Source organism: Schistocerca piceifrons, chromosome 6 (genome assembly GCF_021461385.2).
Source record: "Schistocerca piceifrons isolate TAMUIC-IGC-003096 chromosome 6, iqSchPice1.1, whole genome shotgun sequence".
Taxonomy (NCBI): Eukaryota; Metazoa; Arthropoda; class Insecta; order Orthoptera; family Acrididae; genus Schistocerca; species Schistocerca piceifrons.
Genome location: NC_060143.1, coordinates 547,026,515 through 547,042,802, shown reverse-complemented (window position 1 = coordinate 547,042,802; position 16,288 = coordinate 547,026,515).

Sequence of the window (16,288 nt, the reverse complement as noted above, 5' to 3'; positions counted from 1 at the left end):
AGGGAACGTTAGGGATTCCAATTACGCCTGATTTAGTTTTCACGTATTTCCTTGCATTATACAGCCACCTAAGTCTGCATAGAATAGCTTACGATACGTTTGAGTGAATGAAAAATTCGCGTCTGAAATCATATTCTGGTTGAGTATCGGAAAGAATCATATCTTGTTTCCGCTTTCGCTACAGGCCAGCTGAGAACCATTTTGAAGCCACAAAACCAGTTTTACACTTCTCCAATACTCCATCTCCTCGCGTTTTTCTTTCCACTCAACGCCTGTCTGCCGCAGTGGTAACACCGGTTCCCGTCAGATCTCCGAAGTTAAGCGCTGTCGGGCTTGGCTAGCACTTGGGATGGGTTACCGTCCCAGTCTGCCGAGTGCTGTTGGCAAGCGGGGTGCACTCAGCCCTTGTGAGGCCAATTGAGGAGCTACCTGACTGGGAAGCAGTGGAACCAATCAGGAAAACTGGTGTGCTGACCACATACCCCTATTTATCCTTATCTGGTGACGCCCAAGGGCAGAGGATGACACGGCGGCTGGTCGGTACCGTTGGTCCTCCAAGGCCTGTGTCGGATGCTGTTTGTTTGTTCAAAAACTGTCAATTTTCTTCCACATCCCTTTGGAAATGATTTGACTTCGAGCGTTCCCACCTCTGACTTCTGTTTCTGAATTTCATTCTGTCTTCAGTTTATCGTTTATTTATGCCAATTTCTTCTAGGTCTTCATGTGTAACTTATAGTCAGTTGGGTTTGCCTTTTAATTTTCCAAATGCTATATTTGTCTTGTCAGCATGGACTTATTCATTTCTTTTGTCTTTTTTTCGTTATTTCGTCCACAATTTTTTCTACGTGACTGTTATTTATTAATGTAAATGTTTCTTCTGTTGCTCAATTTGCCAATATTGTTCTTTCTTTTTCCTGATTACTTCATTTTCTTTTACTAATCCTAGAATTAATGTTTTTAAAGCGTTATTTGTGATGAATTATTAGTACTTAATGATGAATTTTTACATTTATAAAGAATAATTTTTTGTTACGAACATATTTTGTTAATTCGTAATTTTGCTCTGGTGTTTACACACTTTTCTCCCTCCATTAGGATGAGTGACGTCTCGCAAAAACTTAAATTTCTTTGTCCTTCTGATACTATCATGCTTTGTGCTTAATCCTGGTAGTGGAGTCTTGTTGTTTGTCATTACCTGTGCTTTTCAGATGAGATTAGTAGTCTTGCTATTCTTCCTACCTCTACACTGCCTGCCAGAATTGCAAAACCATCTGCAAAAGCTAAACAATCAGTTTTGGAACTATCCTTTTTCCAGTTGCTGTAAACTGAATTTGATCAAGAAATAATTATACAAATGAATTCATGCTGGGCGGCAGAATGTAGTAAATTGAATTTAGAAATGATAGTGATTATAGACTTCGGAATGAATGTCCTGATATGAATTTAGGAATGATAGTATGATTAGTATTTCATGAAGTGATTACAGACTTCGGAATGAATGTAATGATATGACTCAAAAAGTCTGAAATCTGAGTCGAAAGTAGACTGACGTGCCTCCAGAAGGCAACCTCACAGCCTCTTTCCTTCTGTCTGATTCCTGTGTCACTGAGTGATTTTTTTTCTCGTTGATCTGGGACTGCTACTGCTTAGCCATTTTGTTAATGGTCTCACTGAGTTTCTAGTCGTATCATCTTTTTTCATTGGCGGGCTCAATTTGTAATCTTGCCCAGTGACTGACAGACGCTGCATAACCACACATCCCGGGCTTCCTGCACGATCCGAAAATATTCAGTCTGGTAGAGGCTGATATGTAACTTTGGAATTCCCACGTCACTGTTAGGTGTTCTTCTCGGCGGAGCTTTTCAGCGCTAGTTGCTGGCTCTCTAGCGAACTGCACGCTGCTAGAATTGATCCAAATATGTACCTGCATTCCTGAGCCGTCACGAAGACAGAAAACCAACAAAAATCCCACTTGTTTGTAATGGGAATGCCTGTTCTTTGCTCTAGCGTCGCCAGGCGTTTGAGATTCGGTGGTGCCCCGCTTTGTACCATTCTGTCGTGTGGGGCAACACTTCCAGAGTAAAGTAAACGCCTCAGTTAACCCATACCTCTCCAGATTTTGACAAAAGTCTCTCTTGTCCAGAGTGCACGGTGCTGAAGTATCATACAGTCAGTATATATTCCCCTTTTGATGTTATATCCTGATAATTTAATCCTCCATTCTGTGATAATTTTTTCAAGCACACAGGAAAACAAGACTGGAGGCAGTTCATCGCCTTATAACTCCTGTCTTATCTCAGATAGGTCTGAAAGTTGCTGTTGAGGTCTTCGGTCCAAAGACTGGTTTGATGCAGCTCTCCGTGCTACTCTATCCTGTGCAAGCCTCTTCATCTCCGAGTAACTACTGCAACCTACATATTTCTGAATGTGCTTAGTGTATTCATCTCTTGGCCTCCCTCTACGATTTTTACCCCACACGCTCCCCTCCAGTACTAAACTGGTGATCCCTTGACGCCTCAGAACGTGTACTACGAACCTGTCCCTTCTTTTAGTCAAGTTGTGCCACAAATTCCTGTTCTCACCAGTTCTATTTACGACCTTCTCATTAGTTACGCAATCTACTCGTTTAATTTTCAACATTCTTCTATGGCACCACATTTCGAAAGCTTCTATTCTTTTCTTGTCTGAACTATTTATCGTCTACGTTTCACATCCGTACATGGCTACTCTCCGCACAAATACTTTCAGAAAAGATTCCCTGACGCTTAAATCAATACTCGATGTTAACAAATTCCTTTTCCTCAGAAACGCTTTCCTTGCCATCGCCTGTCTACGTTTTCTATCCTTTCTACTTCTACCATCGTCAGTTATTTTGTTTCCCAGAGAGCAAAACTCATCTACTACTTTAAGTGTCTCGTTTCCTAATCTAGTCCCCTCAGAATCAAATGATTTAATTCGACCACATTCCATTATCCTCTTGCTGCTTTTGTTGATGTTCATCTCACATTCTCCTTTCAAGATAATGTCCATTCCGTTCAACTGCTCTTCCAAGTCCTTTGCTGTCTCTGACAGAATTACAATGTCATCGACAAACCACAAGGTTTTTATTTCTTCTCCCTCGATTTTAATTCTTACTCAAAATTTTTCTTTTGTTTCCCTTACTGCTTGCTCAGTAAACAGATTGAATAACACCGGGGACAGGCTACAACCCTGTCTCACTCCCTTCTCAACCACTGCTTCTCGTTCGTGCCCCTCGCCTTTTATAACTGCCATCTGGTTTGTGTAGAAATTGTAAATAGCCTTTCGCTCCCTGTATTTTTATCTGTGCCACCTTCAGAATTTGAAACAGAGAATTCCAGTCAACATTGTGAGAAGCTTTCTCTAAGTCTGCAAATGCTATAAACGTAGGTTTGCCTTTCCTTAACCTATCTTCTAAGGTAAATCGTAGTGTCAGTATTGCTTCGCGTTTTCCTACATTTCTATGGAATCCAAACTGATCTTCCCGAGGTCGTCTTCTACCAATAGGTCTGAAATATCTCCTACGACTTATACAGTAGATATTGTATATGTTAGTGTTACTTTCCATAGTTTTCTTGTCTGTTTGAAACTCTTCAAGCGTTTTATTTAATGTCAATTTATCTATAGTCACTAGATCTTTCATAGTCTACAGTGTATTCTTTAGCTACCTTTATAATGACTTTAAACATAAATGTGCTGATGATGAAAACCAAAACAGAAACAAGCGCATGTAAATCTGATCTGTAGTGAATCATGATGACATACAATGACGACCTACAGACAGAGAACATCTCATAAAAAAAAAAAAAGGAAGGGAGAGAGGTCCACTGTGTTGGCAATAGTGAAGTCATTACAGGGAAACACTAGATCGCTTGGTTTAGGATAAGAAAATGAATTGGTTTTGGGCCAAACTTAGCAGTCAGCAAAAATGGTCAAGGTAACCACATAGATCTGTCAGATAGTCGACGTTACGCCTTTCTATCTCAAACCAGTGCTTGTCCACTGGATAAGTTTCCGAGCTGAAGTCACCGACTAATGGTCGCAGCACTTTGTAATGCGTTTCCTTAGTTGTATGTCTCGTGATCGTACATGACAAAGAAAATTCAGGCTTCAGACGTCACGGATGAGAACAGCCGCGAGAGGCGAGGCAGGTGTAGCAGGAGGGGGAATCGCGATATGATGTCATAGCAACTCCCCACCACGTCATTCCTCGCGACGAGTGCCGTTGCTGGAAACTCGTCGGGCTGACTATAGCAATGTAACCTCGCCGTGCGTTGTAGAAGAAAGTATTGACGTCATCCAATTGGCTGGCAGTAGGCTGGAGAGGCGGATCTAGCAGGTGGGGTGGAATTCAGATATGACGTCGTAGCAGTACTTGGATATGACGTCACTTGTAGACAGCCTACAGAACAAGAGGAAAGCGGAAATGAGTAGTACTGAAGCACTGCTAAGGACTGACGTTAGTTGTAAGGCGTTGACTGATTGCGCCACGAATATGACGTCCTAAGCTGTGCCGGTGACGTTCACTACTACACTTCACTTACAATGTGAAACATGAATAAGTATTTTGTTGTGATAAAAATTTTAGTCTGGAAAGGATTTTACAGTAATAAAAATTTTAATATGACCACGAGAAAGAGACTTACAAAGTTGCGCTACCAACATATCAAGCATCTGGAAGATGAAGCCTCGCCAGTAAAAATCATCACCTGCTCTAAAAAGGATAACTCATCAATTCGTTCTCAGATTCTTGTGCTTTTCGATGTGATAAAATAGTTATACAGGGTGGATCAAAAAGAATCATCAGGTTTGGCACGCCTATATTTCTGAAACTGATAAACATATACAATGAATTTTGTTTTTTGATGAACGATAAACCCAAAAAATGTTTTTCATACCTTTTCATAGGTGTTCAATATGCCCTCATTGAGATGCACGTCATATGCCAGTGCAGTATTCAAACTGATCACACACTGCAGCGAGCGTGTCTTCAGTTACAGCTTCCATGGCTGCTGTTATGCGATGTCTCGGTTCATTCATTGTTGTTGGTAACAGAGGCACAAAAACAGTCACATCCGGTGACCTTGGAGGCCAGTAATGTAAGGCTGAACAATTTAGTCCAGTGGGACCGATCCATCATTCAGTAACCCTTTGATTTAAAAATTCGTGCATTTCCAGATGCCAGTGTGGCGGTGCCCCATCCTGTTGGTAAATGAAGTCGTTCGAATCAGCCTCCAGCTGTGGGAAAAGAATGTTCTCAAGCATATCGAGATACATGTTTTCTGTAACAGGGTTCTCGACAAAGGAAAATGGAGCATACATCTTTTCCCGTGAAACTGCACAAAACACATTAAATTTTAGATAGTCCCTCTCAGGTTGTACATGTTGTTGTTCCGTACCCGTATTCTCACATTATGACGTTTCACCTTTCCATTTAAATGGAGTGTTGCCTAGTCACTAAACACTAAGTGTGGAAGATAGCTGTCATCCTCCATCTTGCAAAGAACGAAATTGCAGAACTGCACACGTTGTTGGTTGTCACATTCACGAAGAGCTTGCGGTAGCTGAATTTTGTACGGTTTCATGTGTAAACATGTGACACCCGGGGACGGCCCGGCGATTTGCCCGTACACAAACAACATGTTTCTCAGCATTGTTCATGCCATCGTCTACTGCTCTTCTATGTTGTACGAGGATCCACACCCCACCTAGTACGAAAGTCATGCTGAACAGTTATTACTGACTCGGACTGCGCAAAACGTAGAACATAAATACTTTCTACTGTCTTGACACAATTTTTTCTAAAACTGAAGTGGACACACATTCCTGCGGGGCCCATGTAAAACTGGAGAGTTTGCTCTCTCCAACAGTTCATTGTTCCCGCACATATCTCAACTAACAAAATAGTTATGACTTTTTTTAAATCGGATAATTCTTTTTGATACACCCTGAACTCACCATCTCCTTACGGTCCAAAGCAAAGCCCACAGTAGACTCTGCCTCCTGAGACCCCTGTCTGGCTGGACATGGGGCCTGCATCCTTCCACCATCCTTCACATCTACAAATCCTTGATCTACCCCATCCTTTGTTATACCAGTGTTGCTTGGATTTCCACTCCTCCCAGATTCTATTAAGCCCTCCATATCCTAGAACCCCATACACTCCACCTCACCTTCTGTATCCCCCTTCCATCCCCCGACACGAATCATCCACGACCTCTTCACCTTCCCCCATCTTTTTCTTTTCCTTGAACACATCTGCACCCTGTACATCGTTCACAGACTCGATCCCCCTCACTCCCTGGTGTCTTCCCTTCTCTCCACCCCGAGCCTGTTGACATGCCTTAACCCATTGTGTGCCACCCTCTCTCTATCTCCACACTCTCCATCTCCTTTCCCAATGCAACTTCCAAGACCTACCCCTCCCAGATGATGAACATCGCCCTGATCTCTACCCCTCCTACCAACTCCAACCCCACCTTCCCTCTGCTCCTCATGGCTCCTTCTCCCGTCGCCTTCCCTTCCCCTGATCCGTTTTCCTCCCTCCTACACCCCCTTACATTTCCCGTGCCACTGTCTGCGTCTCTGCACTCCTTCCTGCCTTATCTTCTCCCTTCGTCTCCCAACCTGTCCATCTCCTGTCTCTTGGTGCGCCCCCTACCCTCCTTTCTCCTCTTCCTCCTACCCCCTCCAGCCAGCCCCCACTTCCCCACTGCACCTTTCTCCCCTCTTTTTCCCTCCTCTCAGGCCTCCTATCTCTGGGCAGGTCCCATACCAGCCATTTTTATTCTTTGTGTGTGCACCATTATTTACAGTGGTTTTTTAAGAGTCACTTGCTCTGTGTGTTTTTACACTGTGGCCAGCTTTTAACTTGCGTGTGACTCCAATGTATTTTAACTACCCCACAAATTGCCAGCTGTGTTCTTTTAACTTTATGTCGACTTTTTTAACTATCCCCCAATGAATGTCCCCATGATAGTGTGTATTTTAACTTCCGTTATCTCCATTTACTGTGTTTTTATGTCCCCCTTTTTGCCTTTTTATATATGAGTTCCCCTTTTTATATTTTTTGTAAATCCACTTGGCTGAAGAGCGGCAGACTGTGCCGCTGCCAGCCTGCCTTGCCCATATGGGGTGGGGGCATGAAATTACAACAAAGGAAAAAAAGTGAAGACAAGAGGCAAATTCGATATTCCTAGATTTTTGGCAAGCATTTGGCACAATGCCAGACCGCAGACTGTTAACAAAGGGCTGAACATATGCAATAGGTATTCAAGTATGTGAGTGGCTCAAAGACTTTTTAGCTGATACAATCCAGAGTGTTGTCTTGGATGGTGACTGCTCATCGGAGACAAGGGTATGGACCAGAGTGTCCCAGGGAAGTGCGACAGCACCGCTCTTGCTCTCTTATGAATATAAACGCTCTAACGATCAGGGTGAATAACAGACGGTCACTGTTTTCTGATGATGCTGTAACATACTGGGAAGTGTCACCATTGAGTGATTGAAGGAGGATTCATGACGACTTCGACAGAATTTCTGTATGATGTGATGAATGGGAGCTTCCTCTTCAAGAGGCAAGTAATGCAGGTGAGAGGAGAAACGATACTCTAATTTAGGAGTGCAGTATTAGTTGTCTACTGGTTGACACTGACGTAAGTTAGATATCTAGGCACAAGGCTGCTAAACGATATTCGTATATTAGTAAATAATTACTCTTAATACATAGTCCAATTATACTTGTATTTCAAGCTTACAATGCCAAACCAAAAGGCAAAGTCTCAAGACAATTTTGCGGTTTTGCCTCTGGTTCATCGAGGGTGATGGGCAATCACCTTGCCTGTACTTCCCTATATTTCTTCTATTCCCCTCTAAATCACTGTTTTCTGTAACTCATTGTTATCACTTTGATTTTCTTTGTTGACAACGTTACTTGATTGCAATATGGAACAGTAATTGCATAATGGTACGGTTTATGATATCACGCGATGAAAACTGTAAAATATGCGACTTGTTTTAAGATACTAGGCCATCATGAACTATCGGTTTACTCTTTGCTGTGTCTCGTGACTTCATTTCTTCATTCGTACCTTAATTAACTGAATCTTCGACTATTCGTCTCCACCTACACCAAAAACTGAAATAGTCTCACTGTGGAGAACATATCACTTAGCTCTTCCTCACTTCCTACAAAGAAGTTAGTGTCATTCCCAATGTGTACATTGTTGACTTCCCTGCCGCCAGTTGAAATTCCACCAGTCTCAGTCATCCAGTGCGTCCCTGATGACATGCTGTGAATATATTTTGAGGTGACAATGTTCATCATTGTTTGACTTCACTTGCCACATCTAAAAACGCTGAGTATCGATCATCCACATTTATGCATCAAATGAATTCGCTGCTGGACCGGAACTCCAACCCTGATTCCCCCCTTATTGCGAACTGTCGCGTTACCATTTGGCTATCCGCTCACGACATATGGAAGTTTGGGCCTAACTGTCGGTCGTGTACAGATAGACAAATGGTACGAGTTGGAATCTCAGTGTGGCACACAGTTTTACGCCACACGGTAGCTCAGCGTGTTCGGTCAGAGAGCTGGTTGGCCTCTGTAATAAAAAACTGAGTGAAAGGATCAACAACGAATTTCAAAAGATGTCATGTGACGTCCGCAACGACCAAATACAACGATCAGCCATGATAAAAAAAAATGGTAAGACGACCACTCGCTAAGTGGGAAATCCTGGCTCGAATCCCGGTATGGCATAAATTTTAATTGTCGTCATTCCATTCTACAGCTGATGGTAGTCCTTATTCGGAAGTGCGAATTAATTTGGTGTGTTCCGTAACGGCAGTGGTCGCTGCAGTGCCTGTTCCGTCCAAAGAAACTTCGCATCGTAATCAGAGTAACAAACGCACTGAAATATCGTATCGTATCCACCTTTATGGTTGTAACCGATACGAAGACCTTTGTAGTAATGATAGTAGGAATCCCAAAGTTATTGAGCACATGCCACGAAAGGACATTTTATGATCTAAGAAACAAATAAAGACAGAGAGAACTCACGAAATGTTTAATTACTTGTCTTGAATTCAAGATTGCTCTCAAGTATTTTTACGCATCAACCAACTAAAATCAAGGGATTTCTTTACGCCTTCATTCATTGTGTGCAGGAGGATTTTGCTAACACGCGATATTAATGCCATTGTCCGATAACAGGAGCAGTTCATAATTGACCCTTTTCTGTGAAGAGGAATTACAACAGGTGCAATCCAGTGTTTAAGTCATTCACCAGTTTCCCACAGTGTCTCACATATGCAATGCAGAGTGTTGGTGTCTTCCCCTCACATCACAGTCAGCTCTTCTTTGGAAATACCGTCTATACCCGGGGCATTGTTTTTATCAAACGTTGTCCTCAATGGTGAGTGTTCATCGGAGGTGAGGGTATCATCTGGAGTGCCCCAGGGAAGTGTGGTAGGTCCGCTGTTGTTTTCTGTCTACATAAGTGATCTTTTGGATAGGGTGGATAGCAATGTGCGGCTGGTTGCTGATGATGCTGTGGTGTACGGGAAGGTGTCGCCGTTGAGTGACTGTAGGAGGATACAAGATGACTTGGACAGGATTTTTGACTGGTGTAAAGAATAGCAGCTAACTCCAAATGTAGGTAAATGTAAATTAATGCAGATGAATTGGAAAAAGAATCCCGTAATGTTTGAATACTCCATTAGTAGTGTAGCGCTTGACACAGTCACGTCGATTAAATATTTGGGCGTAACACTGCAGAACGATATGAAGTGGGACAAGCATGTAATGGCAGTTGTGGGGAAGGTTCATTGGTAGAATTTTGGGAAGATGTGGTTCATCTGTAAAGGAGATTGCTTATAAAACACTAATACGACCTATTCTTGAGTACTGCTCGAGCGTTTGGGATCCCTATCAGGTCGGATTGAGGGAGGACATAGAAGCAATTCAGAGGCGGGCTGCTAGATTTGTTACTGGTATGTTTGATCATCACGCAAGTGTTACGGAAATGCTTCAGGAACTCGGGTGGGAGTCTCTAGAGGAAAGGAGGCGTTCTTTTCGTGAATCGCTACCGAGGAAATTTAGAGAACCAGCGTTTTAAGCAGACTGCAGTACAATTTTACTGCCGCCAACTTATATTTCGCGGAAAGACCACAAAGATAAGATAAGAGAGATTAGGGCTCGTACAGAGGCATATAGGCAGTCAATTTTCCCTCGTTCTATTTGGGAGTGGAACAGGGAGAGAAGATGCTAGTTGTGGTACGAGGTACCCTCCGCCACGCACCGTATGATGGATTGTGGAGTATGTATGTAGCTGTAGATGTAGAAACGATTGATGGCTATCTCCAGTTCACTGAATTGAATCTCATGCGTTTGATTTAGCATTTCGTGCTGGTCTAGTTCGTCACAAACGCTGGTGAGGTATTTCATATTGTCCGTTCGGCAGTTGCGCTGTATTATGTGGCAAAGTAATGTGTATGCTTCTTCATCTTAAGCTGTTTGTACTAGACGTTCCTTCGATCAGAGGTAATGTTCTAAATCCGGAGATGACTCACTGTAGTAAGCTGTTATGCTTTGGAGGTCGGAGTGGCGACTGCGGCGCTTCCGGCAGTGGTTGCAGACACAGGGACGCCAGACGTTCCGGAGCCACTGCCCACGCAAGAGTGCTCTCGTCTCCGCCGGCTGTGAGTCAGCCGCCAGCGCCCGGCGCTCTCAGTCTCCCTGGCCCCAGCTTTCCCGTAGCGCGGCTTATCTCGCTCGCGTTGACTCACTGTCTCGGAGGCCTTGGTGAGAGCCCACAACGGGGCTACGCCCTTCACGACGGGCTGTAGTGGGAGCAGCCGGGAAGCGCGGGGGGAGCCTCTTGCATCCGCTTTGAAAATTAAAAGCTGCTCTCCTGCGTACGTTCAGTGCCACATGCAGACGAATAGCTGGAAAAAATGATCTACAAGATTACTGTGCAGTTCACACTTAATGATTTTGGCAGAGGATTCACGGAATAACTTTCGGACAGAGCATACTGATGCATACTGATGCATACTTAATAATTATAGACAACCTTCCACTCGTCGAAAGATCCGTACCCAACGACTGGAAAGTTGCACAGATCACACCAATACTCAAGAAAGGTAGTAGGAGTAATCTACTAAATTACAGCCTCAAATCATTAACGTCGATATGCAATATGATTTTGGGACATATATTGTGTTCGAACATTATCCGTAAAGATCCGTACCCAACGACTGGAAAGTTGCACAGATCACACCAATACTCAAGAAAGGTAGTAGGAGTAATCTACTAAATTACAGCCTCAAATCATTAACGTCGATATGCAATATGATTTTGGGACATATATTGTGTTCGAACATTATGAATTACCTCGAAGAAAACGGTCTATAGTCAGACGGTGTGGCCGAGCGGTTCTAGGCCCTTCAGTCTGGAACCGCTCGACCGCTACAGGCATGGACGTGTGTGATGTCCTGAGGTTAGTTAGGTTTAAGTACTTCTACGTTCTAGGGGACTGATGACCTCAGAAATTAAGTCCCATGGTGCTCAGAGCCATTTGAACAATTTCAAACGGTCTACAGACACACAGTCAACACGGATTTAGAAAACATCGTTCTTCTGAAACACAACCGGCTCTTTACTCGCACGAAGTGTTGCCTGCTATTGACAAGGGATTTCAAATTGATTCGGTATTTCTGGATTTCCCGAAGGCTTTTGACACTTTGCCACACAAGCGGCTTGTAGTGATATTGCGTGCTTATGGAATATCGTCTCAGTTTGTGACTGCATTCGTGGTATCCTGTCAGAGAGGTCACAGTTCGTAGTAACTGACGGGAAGTCGTCGAGTAAAACATAAGTGATTTCTGGCGTTCCCCAAGCTAGTGTATAGGCGCTTTGCTGCTCCTCATCTACACTATGTGATCAAAAGTATCCGGACACCTTGCTGAAAACAGCCTATAAGTTCGTGGCGCCCTCCATCGGTAATGGTGGAATTAAATATGGTGTTGGCCCACCCTCAGCGTTGATGACAGCTTCCGCTCTCGCAGGCATACGTTCAGTCAGGTGCTGGAAGGTTTCTTGGGCAATGGCAGCCCATTCCTCACGGAGTGCTGCACTGAGGAGAGGTATCGATGTCGGTCGTTGAGGCCTGGCACGAAGTCGGCGTTCCATAACATCCCAAGGGTGCTCTGTAGGTTTCAGGTCCGGACTCTCTACAGGACAGTCCATTACAAGGATGTTATTGTCGTGTAAGCACTCCGCCACAGGCCGTGCATTATGAACAGGTGCTCAATCGTGCTGAAAGATCCAATCGCCATTCCCGAATTGCTCTTCAACAGTGGGAAGCAAGAAAGTCCTTAAACATCAATGTAGTCCTGTGCAGTGGTAGTGCCACGCAAAACAACAAGGGGAGCAAGCCCCTCCATGATAAACGCGACTACACAATAACACCACCGCCTCAGAATTTAACTTTTGGCATACACACGCTGGCAGATGACGTTCACCGGGTGTTCCCCATACTCACACCCTGCCATCGGATCGCCACATTGTGTACCGTGACTCGTCACTCCACGCAACATTCAATCGTCCAATGATTACGCTCCTTACACCAAGCGAGGCGTCGTTTAGCATTTACCGGTGTGATGTGTGGCTTATGAGCAGCCACTCGACCATGAAATCCAAGTTTTCTTACCTCCCGCCTAACTGTCATAGTACTTCCAGTTGATCCTGATGCATTTAGGAATTCCTGTGTGTGGTCACATTACGACCCTCTTCAACTATCGTCCGTCTCTGTCAGTTAACAGACGAGGTCGGCCTGTACGCTTTTGTGCTGTTCGTGTCCCTTCACGTTTCCACTTCACTATCACATCGGAGACAGTGGACCTAGGGATGTTTAGGAGTGTGGAAGTCTCGCGTACAGACGTGTGACACAAGTGACACCCAAACACCTGACCACCTTCGAAGTCCGTGAGTTCCTCGGAGCGCCCCATTCTGCTCTTTCACGATGTCTAATGACTGCTGAGGTCTCTGATATGGAGTACCTGGCAGAAGGTGGCAGCAAAATGCACCTAATATGAAAAACGTATTTTACGGATGTGTCCGGATACTGTTGATCACATAGTCTATATAAACGCTTTGGGAGACAATATGAGCAACCTTCTTAGGTTGTTTACAGATGACGCTGTCGTTTACCGACTAATCAAGTCATCAGAAGATCAAAACAAATTGGAAAACGATTTAGAAAAAAAAAATATCTGTATAGTGCGAAAATTGGTAATTGAACCTAAATAACGAAAAGTGTGAGGTCGTCCACATGAATGCTAAAAGGAATCCGCTAAACTCCGATTACACGATAAACCAGTCAAATCTAAAGGTCGTAAATTCAACTAAATTCCCAGGAATTACAATTACGAACAGCTTAAATTGGAAGGAGCCCATAGAAAATATTGTGGGGAAGGCCAACCAAAGACCACGTTTTATTGGCGGGAAGCTTAGGAAATCCAACATATCTACTAAGGCGACTGACTACACTACGCTTGTCCTATCTCTTTTAGAATACTGCTGCGCGGCGTGGGATCGTTACCAGATAGGATTGACGGAGTACATCGAACAAGTTAAAAGAAAGGCAGCACGTTTTGTGTTATTACGAAATAGGGGAGAGAGTGTCACTGAAATGATACAGGATTTCGTATGGACATCACTAAAAGAAAGGAGTTTTTGATTACGGAGGAATCTTCTCCGAAATTCCAGTCACCAGCTTTCTCCTCTGAATGCGAAAATATTTTATTGACACCGACCTACATCGGGAGAAGAGACCACCACGATAAAATACGCAAATCAGAGCTCGCACGGAAAGATGTAGATGTTCGTTCTTTCCGCACGCTATACGAGATTGGAATAATAGAGAATTGTGAAGGTGGTTCTATGAACCCTCTGCCAGGCACTTAAATGTGATTTGCAGGGTATCCATATAGATGTAGATGTAGAAGTTTGATACTTAACCAGTCTAAAACGCAAGCTATCGTAGTCGCCCACAACACACTTACCACCCCTCAATTCAGCAAATCGTTTCCACCATTACATCTACACGGCATATAAATAACCTTTTCTTCTTCTGCAAAGAACTTCGTAATACTTCTGGGCCATCATTTAGACTGGTCTGAAAACACAACTGTAGTCTGTAAGAAGGTGTCAGAGTACTTTCAGTCACTACAGAAATATTAAAAAAATGTTTCCTTTCGAACTTGAAAATAAGCTTTTAGAGACACTAATACTCCCCATACCCGACTATGATGATGTCATTTTTGTTATAGCGTAAAACCAGCGCCGGCACGCCAGTCGGTAACGACAAAGAAGAGAAGGCTGTGAGAAGAGGTCAACCAGTTGCAAGATGACTGACACCCCCTCCAGGACGACAACGCGACAGCATTGGCCCCTAGGTGAAGAGGACACAAGCGCTGCGGCCGACTGATGGCAGCCCACTTCGATAGCAGCTTCAACGTTAGCCACTTCCTTAACCGACGCATCTTAGCCTCTATCATTAGCAATCTCTACGTAGCACGGTTAGAGATCAGCAGTCACTGCAGTTCAGTTGACAGCTTTTGCTAGAAGCGGTCGCTGGGACCAGAACTGTTTCTTGTGTTTGTCTATTCTGAAGAAGACTGATTATTTTGTGTGTCTTCCTTTGCTTGCAACACGTCTGTGTAGTTACACTTGTGGATAATCATACGTAACGAACTACAAGAATTCTCATATCAAATTTAAATATTTGTACCTGTCTTGTTGTTGTAATAAAAACTCATTAATACGTGTTGTTTGTGTTGTGACTTGGCAAGACAGCCAAGCCACTACGAGGTGAAGCCGAAAGGCACGCGTTTAAGCTCACGCAGGATGGCGTGAGGTCTGGAACGGGTCAGGGATATGAGACTAGCAAAAATAGTACGTATCTGTTGGAATACTTAACTTTAATCCATAATTGGTGAACATCGGTCTGACGGCACATGCATCACAAGATAAATAGCAATTGATAATGGCGCCTTGCTAGGTCGTAGCAAATGACGTAGGTGAAAGCTATGCTAACTATCGTCTCGGCAAATGAGAGCGTAATTTGTCAGTGAACCATCGCTAGCAAAGTCGGCTGTACAACTGGGGCGAGTGCAAGGACGTTTCTCTAGACCTGCCGTGTAGCGGCGCTCGGTCTGCAATCACTGACAGTGGCGACACGCGGCTCCGACGTATACTAACGGACCGCGGCCGATTTAAAGGCTACCACCTAGCAAGTGTGGTGTCTGGCGGTGACACCACGGTTTGATTTTTTGTCTAGTGAACCGAGTATACGGGATTCCTAGACACAACAATTTTCCGAGGGCTTTTCGTACGCAAGCACACGCAGGTTTTTACTGGTGATGAATGCTTGATTACGATGCGTTTGTGTCGTACGCGTTTTCGACCTATCACACCTTCCTACGAACGATTATCGTGGCTACGTGCTGATAATCGTAGAAAATATCGAACTCCATGTTTGCTCTATCGTCTTCTCGATCATTGCACTACCTCTTATTTGTCCTCACTAGTATCCTACTATCTGAACAGCAAAACAGAAATACTCGTTCTCAAATGGTTCAAATGGCTCTGAGCACTATGGGACTTAACACCTGAGGTCATCAGTCTCCTAGAACTTAGAACTACTTAAACCTAAGGACATCACACACACCCATGCGCCAGGCAGGATTCGAACCTGCGACCGTAGCGGTCGCGCGGTTCCAGACTGAAGCGCCTAGAACCGGTCGGCCACACCGGCCGGCGGCTCGTTCTCGGCGAAGTAAAATACTCTCTGTTCCATCACACAGCATTGCAATACTTCCTAAATCATGTTCTGTGCCAGGAAACCGACATTGCAACGATCTTCCTCAAAACATCAGAGAAATTAAACAACTTCCAAACTTCAAAAAGCAGCTAATGGTCGACCTCCTAACACAGTAGACATACAGGGGACAGGCAAAATACTGTGACAACCTGTACTTACTTGTCAATGGTTTGTTAACAAGGGTTTGGAACCCCAATTGCCCGTAATGCAGCTGCGACTCTTCTTGGAGTACTGGCATATAATGATTGTATAGCCTCTAGCGAGGGAGGCGGAAATATGCTCCGGAGCCTCCGCTCCAATACAGCCCACAAAGGTTCGAAAATGTTCAAGATGGGACTGTGCTGGTCAGAGAAGACGCTGCAGTTGACTTGCATGCTCCT